Below are 8,946 nucleotides of genomic sequence, written 5' to 3'. Positions count from 1 at the left end.
CACATGGGTCCATCCTCCCCAGGTCTTGGGGTTCATCACCAACCATGGCTGGTCCAAACGGCTCCAGAGTGGAGTGGGGAGTCCCCACTTCCTCTTCCATGGTGACCACTTCCTCCTCAGCCAAGTAAAGCTCCGGTGATGGTGGCATCCCAAATTGATCTTTCAGCCTGCGGCGCTTGCGCCGGCGCCGCACCCATGGGCGGGGAACACTGATCCCCAACTCCTTGGAATCCGACCTAGGGAACGTCTCCACAGGGAGTCCTCCCATACTGGTCCCGCCCCTTTGCCCGTCAGTAGCCACTGTCTTCCCTGCAGCTCGGGTGGGGCAATCTCTACAGAAGTGCCCCATCTCTTCACACCTGAAACATACAGCAGGCTTCCGGTCCCGCTCCATACATCTGGGTGACGTGGTACCACTCCTCTGATGTTTCTGAAGGGGGGCAGCTTCCCTCTGCCTTATCAACTCCTTGAGTTTTTCTATCCTGCTCCAGAGGGCTGCGAGCTCCTCCACAGCAACAACATTTACTCTCCCGGGATCAGTCTGCTTCATGACGTGAGCAGAATCCAGCTTTCTCACTTCCCTTGACGGCTTATGCCTGTGACGCCGGGAGTGCTGATGGTATTGCATGCGCTCCACGGCTTCCTCCACTGTTCGGGGATGCCCATCGAGTGCGTAAAGGCCAGCATCTCTGTCCTCAGCTCCATAGCATAGCTGAGGTATAGCATGAGTGTGCACATCAGGCACACTGGGGAAGGCTCGAGTCGCCAAGGTCAGGACTCTGTCGGTTCATTGATGAAGTGACTCTCCAGGGTTCTGGCTGGCAGACTGGAAGTTTAATTGATGAGTGAGATCGGGAGCAGAGGAGCCAAAACGCTTCTCAAATCTCTGCAAGATCTCACCTAGGCGGAGCTGGTTACTGGTTTCTAACAGCAGGGTATAATACTCGCTTGCTGCCCCTTCAAGGGAAAAACAGAACTGGTCATGCTGCCCCTCCTCAGTCCACAGCTGACTGCGAGACAACCTCACAAACTTATGCAAAAATGCCTTCCAGCTGGTCTTACCATCATACCTAAGGTCGTTGTACCTGGGCTTACTCCCAGCAGCTGCCCTACTGGTGTTCTGTGCTGGTGTATTAAAGCTGCTATCCTGGTGGGCCGGGACAGATTGACTAGCATAGTGTCCCAGCTTGCCTGTACCATGCACATGTGTGCTATCCCCCCCTCCCTTCGAAAATGGCAGGTTGGGGTATCAAGATAGGCAAGACTACAAGTCGATGACATGGGGACACTATGATGCTGTGATTCACTGGGCATAGTCCTACCTAGGTGTGAGGTTTGAATATCCTCACCTCGGTAACAAAGGGATTGGGTGTGATCGGGCAGTGGAGGTTGGGCATGTTCACCCCCAGTATTCACCAAGTCTCGGACAAATGTAGTGTGTGGCATTGAGGTCTGGGGTTGAAAATCATCCCCAGGAAGCGAGGACACACTAAAGTTGGTGGTTCCAGGCTGGGTTTGTACGGACAAAGGGTTCCAGGTGAGCCCTAGAGGGTAAACAGGCCTCCGATCATACTCAGAAGTGAGCTGTGCAGGCCTCATAGGCTGTTGATTGGCAAACAGTGTATGTTTTGGAGGGACGGGGTCAAGCGAGTGGGGTATACCCTCACCAAAGCTTGGTCTAACTCTTATGTCCCCCAGGTTAGCTGCGTCTCCCACAAGGACAGGTTGGCTACTAGCTAAGAGCACATGACCTACAGAATACCGATGTTCTAAACCTAAACTCAAGGGAACCTCACTGTATTCATACCTAGGTTGGCTACAACCCACAGTGCTGCCAGGTGAGCCACACCAACACAGGCTATCTAAAGAGGACTCCAGGGAATCACTGGTCATCAACCCTGGTGAGCTACATTGGGGATGGGCAAACCTGAACTCTCTCCTTGACATACCATGTAACACACTACCCTCCCCACAGGGGATGCCCGAATGCAGGCCGAGCATGGGTGTAGAGGGACCCCCCAGGGGCAACCCCCCTCCCATGTGACCTGACATTGATTGAGCAAAAGGTGTGTGACGGGAAGCAATATGCTCGCTCCCGTTATAAACATATGGTGAATAACCCCCTTCCAGGGGATAACAATACACACTGCACGGAACAGGAGGGTTAAATTTGTCTGACTGCATGTAGTATCTGTGCGACTGTCCCTTGGTATGACTTACTGTCTGTATTACGTCAGATGGCGGGATAGTACTACTTTGCCCCTCGGGCGCGTGTCCAGGCCTAAAGCCGACACGGCCTTCTCAACAGACATATCCATAAAAATGTCACAAATAATCAAGTAAAATCACAGACAATATTTACTGTAGTATGGAAAGAAGGAATGAGTAAACATACATTGAAAATTCATAAATACATATATATTGAAAACATATGGCTGGACCGGGAATCGAACCAGGGACCCCTGTATTTCTAGTCAGGTGCTCTAACCACTGAGCTATCCAGGCCGATGTCCTCAGTCCAGCCTAATTTCCTACATTCCCCCTTCCTTAAATAGTCCTCGACCCCGAAGACACAACTCAAGTTCACCTTGTCAGGACTTAACATTAGTAATTATACATTGCCTGAACAAGGTAGGCCACGGCACCATCTTTTAAGACAATCATCCATTCTAGGCCAATAAAACCTGCGTTTTATTAAAGCAACAGTTCTTTCAATGCCAAAGTGGCCAGTAATTTTCTTAACATGCAAATTTTCAAAAATGTCTCTTTGAATTTTGGTTTGGGCCACCAATTGCAAACAATCCTTTCTGTAATATTTGCGGTATAAAATTTCATTTTGGAATTCTAATATGTCCCACTGGGAAAACAAAATTTTTGTTTCTCTTGAAAACCCTGACATTTCTGATTTTCTTGGTTTGTTTTGATTTTGTAATTTGAATTCAATAAACGGGCCAATGATGGGATCATTTCTTTGCATCTCTTTAATTTCATTGTCTTGAAAACTCTCTAGCCAGTTAGGTTCTTCATCATGATCATGAATATTTTCATTGAAAGTCATTGGGAAGATGCTAAAAGGGCTACTAGACTGCTCACAGTCCAAATTTTTAGCATTGCCTAACTGATCTACTGATAATTGGGGATTTCTGGTAATATCTGATGTCAGATTGGTTTGTCCAGAATTACAATCCAGATGACTATCAGATTCCTGTAGAGCTAACAGAACATAAGGTGAATCTTCTGAGTTTTTATTTTCAACTTCTGTTGGATAACAACATGGACACTTTGAGTTTTTACATTTTGTTGGATTCTGGATAATCTGTCAGCATTTTGATGTTTAGAACCTGGTCTATGTTGAATTTCAAGATTGAAAGTATCTACTATGCTTAACCATCATTCCCTCAGGTTCTTTAAAGTTTTTCAACAATTTCAAAGATGCATGATCAGTTCTCAACAAGATCTTTTGGCCTAACAAAAAATGTTTGAACTGTCTCAAAAATGTTACAACAGCTAATAACTCTTTCTTTGTTGTACAATACTTTTGTTGTGCTTTATTCAAAGTATGACTGGCATAAGCTAGCACTTTCTCTTCACCATTTTGTAACTGACTTAGTACTGCTCCTATCCCAAAATTGCTTGCATCAGTGTCAAGAATGAATGTTCCCTCATTAGTAGGAAAAGCCAGAATAGGAGATGACATGAGACATTCTTTAAGTTTTTGAAATGACTTTGCACAATTTTCATCCCATTTGAATTTTACAGATTTGCGGGTCAGTTGGGTCAATGGACTTGCAATTTCTGAAAAGTTTTGAATGAAGCGGCGATAATAGCCAGCTAACCCTAAGAAACTTCTGACATCCCTTTTAGATTTTAACTCTGGCCAATTCTTTATAGCTGTTATTTTTGATGGATCACACTCAACCCCCTTTTCAGATATAATATGACCAAAGTATGGAACTTTCTTTTGAAACAAAAGACACTTTTTGACTATTAATTTCAGATTTGCCATTCGGAGTTGTGTAAAAACTAAACTCAGATTTTTTAGTGTGGTGTCAAAATCTTTGCCAAAAACAATTACATCATCTAAATAACAAAGACATTTTTTTAAGGTCAGATTTTTGAAGATGGAATCCATAAGCCTTTCAAAAGTGGCGGGTGCATTTGTTAACCCAAAGGGCATTATGGTAAATTGAAATAACCCCCTATGTGATGTAAATGCTGTCTTAACTTTATCTTGCTCATGCATCTTGATCTGCCAATAGCCACTGGCAAGATCAAGAGTGCAAAACCATGCTTGACCTGAAAGGGTATCTAACGTCTCGTCAATGCGAGGAAGAGGGTAGGCATCTTTTTGGGTCACTGAATTCAATTTTCTAAAGTCTATGCAAAATCTTGGTGTGCCATCTTTCTTTATGACTAAGCAAATGTTTGCAGACCATGGACTATTGCTGGGTTCAATGATTTTATCTTCCAACATTTTATCAATTTCTTTGTCATTTTTTTGTTTTTGAACCATGGGGTACCTTCTGAGTGGCATTTTGAAAGGTGTGTGGTCACCTGTATTGATTTTGTGTGTTGTTATGTTTGTTTGACCTAACTTTTCTCCAGGTTCATGAAAAATATCTGTGTATTCAAGAATGAGATGTGTGAGTCAGAGTTTCTGTTCTTCTGTCAAACTTGTGTAACTGTATCTAGCAAAGGTTGTAAATGCTCTGGAAGATCTTTGTATGTTTGTCAGTGTGAGAATCCTTGTATGTACTGGGATCTCTTACAATCTCACTCACACTCCCTAGGGTACCAACAATGCTCTCTCTTTCAAGGGTTACAGGTTTCTCTCTAGTATTTAGGACTGATACAGTCACCGCTCCCAAACTTGGGTCACAGAGAGACCTGGCTAGAAAAAGACCCTTACTTGTCAGGCTTTTAGTAGGTTCTATCAGTCCCAACCCATTCAGTGGTTTATCAACCCATGCTTGAAAAACAAATTCTGATTTAGGAGGAACTGATACAGCTGTTTGTGTTATTCTTGAACAGCTTAAATTGGCCCAAAGATGTTTTCAAAACCTGCTTCTTTATGTTGATAGACGCATTTGTATTTTCTAGGAAATCCATTCCCAAAATATTTACATTGTCTAAATTTGCAACAATAAACTCTTGACAAATTTTCTTTCCTACAATTTCCAAATCAACATTGATTTTTCCATGAACAGTTATCTACCTTCCATCTGGAGAGGTGAGATTGATATCTGTTTTCTGGGGCTTAACACCAAAAATTTCAAAGAGTTCTTTTGTAATGATGGAAAAGGGGCTCCCTGTGTCAACTAACATGTTAAGAGGTCTTTGTTTAACATTAACCCTTAAATACAAGCAAGCTTTAGAGGCATTGCCTACTGACACTTTAACCCTATTTTCTGCAGGTTTCTCATCATCGACTGTATCATTCTCCTAAGTGTAGATGACCGATTTTCTTGTTTTATTTCTAAAGGAAGGGCTGAGCTCACGGTCATAAGACCAGCCCCATCTAGTTTTCCGACATTTCACAGTGAGAAAGGGCACTAACTTTTCCTGTGTTCTTCTGAGATTTAAGATTACTCTCATCCTTTTGTTAAAGAAACACCTACTTTCTACATGACCAACTTTCCTACAATAATCATACACTATGTTTCTGACAGGTTTTCTCTGATCATTCTCTCTCTCTCTATCGAAGGGTTTGTACTGATTGAGGGTTTGAGGAGGAGATTTACTTTTGTTACTCTCACTGTCTAATTTTTCTTTCACTAACTTTTCTAACAACCTGGACAAAATACTTTCTAAATCCTCTTTCTCTTCAACTTTCTTGCTCTTTTGTTTTAATGCTAGAACCTTTTCACAATTTTCAGATTCAGAACTACAGGTGGGCTTTCTGATTTTATCCAAGGGCCCTTCAATTGCTTCAAACTCAGAGGCATAGGATATAGCCTGCTCCAATGTTTGAGGATGTTTGAAGGTTATGTGTTTCTTGAGTTCATGATGTCCCAATCCATTTAGGTATTGGTCAATTACATGAATTTCAAGGGAGGTATTGGGCTCTTTGGGAAAAGCACGCTGAGCTAATCTTTCAAGGGCGTACCCATACCGTGCAACTGTCTCCCCTGTCTCTCTTTTTCTGTTCCTAAACTCACAACGAGCAACTATCTCTCTCTCTTGAGGATTAAATCTTTGATTTAATATTTGTGTGAGGGTTTTGTAGTCCGTGCACTGAAAATATGTTAACTCACTTAGCACTTTCTGTGCAGACCCTCTCAAACACATGATCAAACGCTGTGCTTTTTCACTGTCATTCCAATTATTCCAGTTAGCAACGTGGTCAAAATATGCTATGTAATCTGTCCAATCTGTGGTGTTTGGATCACATTTGTCAGGTTCTACTACCTTGTGCATGGTAGGTGCACGAGATTGCATGGGAGGTGCATAAGATTGCATGGGAGGTGCATGAGATGTTTGTGTTGGCACAGAATGACTGGAATACCAGTTAAATGGAAAATCTGTCAGTGTATTGTTTGCATGACCTGGTGTAAAATAATATTCTGATCTTGAATCTGGAAAGGTGACATGCCTCAAATTTGTGTACCCAGATCTTCCCAAATGAGAGGAGGCATTCAAAAAGGTTGGATCAAATGCAGATCCAGCATGCCCTGATTGTGGGCCTTGGTTTTCACTTCTAAACCTTGTTCTGTCAAGGAAGGATGGATCAGATACTGATCCAGTATTTCCTACTCTTTGACCAAACATTTCATCTCTGAACCTAGACTGTGTTAAACCAAACCTTGGATCATATGATGATCTAGCATCCCTGGATTCTGAAAATAATGGCCTATTGAGGTCACTGACCTTTGGTGTACTGTGTAGATTAGACTCAAAAGGCTTATATTTTGATTCGTAGCGAAAATCTAAATGCTCTTTAGGTTTTGTTTCTGAATACTTGTCTTCTGTTCTACTAGTTTTTAAAGCGTCTTGTAATAGCCTTTCCAAATCTTTAATAGTTTCTGTAAGTTCAAGTATTTCATTCTCATGTTTGACTTTTTCATGGGATTTAATGTTTCTTGAATCTTTCTCTCCTGAAGCACCTAGCAAAGACTCATCATCCTCAAAGAGTTTATCTCTGAACATTTTCCTAATTTTTTGTTGTCTCCCTGTCATGATTAGAAACACATCCTGGTCACGGCACCATCTGTAGTATGGAAAGAAGGAATGAGTAAACATACTTTGAAAATTCATAAATACATATATATTGAAAACATATGGCTGGACCGGGAATCGAACCCGGGACCCCTGTATTTCTAGTCAGGTGCTCTAACCACTGAGCTATCCAGGCCGATGTCCTCAGTCCAGCCTAATTTCCTACATTACAAATCAATTCAGAAAGTCGATTCAAGAAAAATATATACATGAAAAATCAACATGTGCTCTCACGTACCTAGCAGCACCAAAAATGGCGGCTAAAACCGATGCCTAAAAATACCTAACTGCAGTACGGGGATCTCCGGGCCCCGCGAATTGGGCGCCAGTAAAGTATCCGTCTAGGGGGTGTTCTTTACAAGTATTTATTCAACAGCATATATACAAACACAGTGGGTTCTGGCCCGGGTCGACTTCCCGCTCAGCTGTTGTCCCAGACACGTCCTGTCTGCTTGGCATCCAGGTGTAGAAGAGAGGGAGTGCGACTATCCCGCCATCTGACGTAATACAGACAGTAAGTCGTACCTCGGGACAGTCGCACAGATACTACATATATATCTTAGTGTAGTCTATATGTGTGCAAAGTTATTTTGAAATCAGACCAAAACTGTAGGAGGAGTAGCATTTTGAAAAATTGTTAACAGACAAACATACAGACATCTAGACGGACAGACATACGGACGGACGCCGGACGCATTACTATCGCATAAGCTCTTCTGGTCCCTGACCAGTAGAGCTAAAAATACATGGGAATAAAGGATACGGTAAACTATTGTATATTGGTCAAACATAGTGTTTTATATTCATGAATTTAATTTATAAATTATGGTATACAGTGCAGATGGTGGGTCAGGCTAAGTACCCGAAAGTACCTTGAAATAAGTGTGCAGTGTAGAAAGGGTCCTTGATGTGTTGCATACAAAAATCAAACTCGTACAGGCATATCAATGGGTAAGACTTTATTATGTAAACATACTTTGTTGATTCACGATCTTATCGTCAATTTTCTCCTTTTAAATTTTTTTTAGAGCGATTGATTTTACATGCAAACAACGAGGAACCGTTATTGTCATTATCGTATTGATGTGAAGCGAAAGATAACTCTGAGTAGCGATTGCAGTAGGAGCATCTCCGTGCCATCCGTGCAGAAAGTGATTGGAACAGATCCAGGAGTGGTTACCCCGCCCCCTCCCTACTTTGCCCCTCGAGCTCGGGCGTCGATCATTATTGCAAAAATAAAGACATTAATTTTGTGTATACCGCAATTTTATTTATCTGAAGCATCATTAGTCCAGTTGCAAAGTTCGGTGCAGTGTTTATTATGGCGTCAGCCCGATTGTTTGCCCCAGTGTAAGATGGCTGACACTAACGCTGACATGGTTGATATGGTCTTCTGTGGGGCACTTCTATACTTTAGACATTCGATTAGTATTCTATATGAATGAATAATGCGCAATATTGTGCAACACCGTAAATCTGGTTAACAAAGCTAATATATTTGGACTTTTGATGATATCTTTGAAAACACATCAAGTTGTAAAGTTTTGCGCATCATGCTGCATATTTTGACATAATGGGAAATTGACACATGATCATTCTATAACTAATTTACCGTTTGTTAAATAAAGATAGTTATGGTGTCCTGATAGGGCCATTGCAGAAGTGTATTAGCGCGTTAGAAACAACGCGCATTCGCGTTAATGACAACTTGCAAGCGCATTAATGTCAACG

General features: G+C 42.1%; 1 non-coding gene across 1 annotated transcript; it reads right to left on the bottom strand.

The window, feature by feature from the left end:
- Positions 1–7,278: 7,278 nt before the first annotated feature.
- On the bottom strand, positions 7,279–7,352 carry Trnas-aga (transfer RNA serine (anticodon AGA)). The gene has a single exon. It is a non-coding gene; the product is annotated as a tRNA-Ser (tRNA).
- Between the last annotated feature and the right edge of the window lie 1,594 nt (positions 7,353–8,946).

Source organism: Saccostrea cucullata, unplaced genomic scaffold (genome assembly GCF_032062105.1).
Source record: "Saccostrea cucullata isolate Sc308-1 unplaced genomic scaffold, CSIRO_AGI_Scuc_v1 ctg8507, whole genome shotgun sequence".
Lineage (NCBI taxonomy): Eukaryota > Metazoa > Mollusca > Bivalvia > Ostreida > Ostreidae > Saccostrea > Saccostrea cuccullata.
Note: the sequence above shows the minus strand (reverse complement) of the source record. Positions and strands in the feature narration are given on the sequence as shown.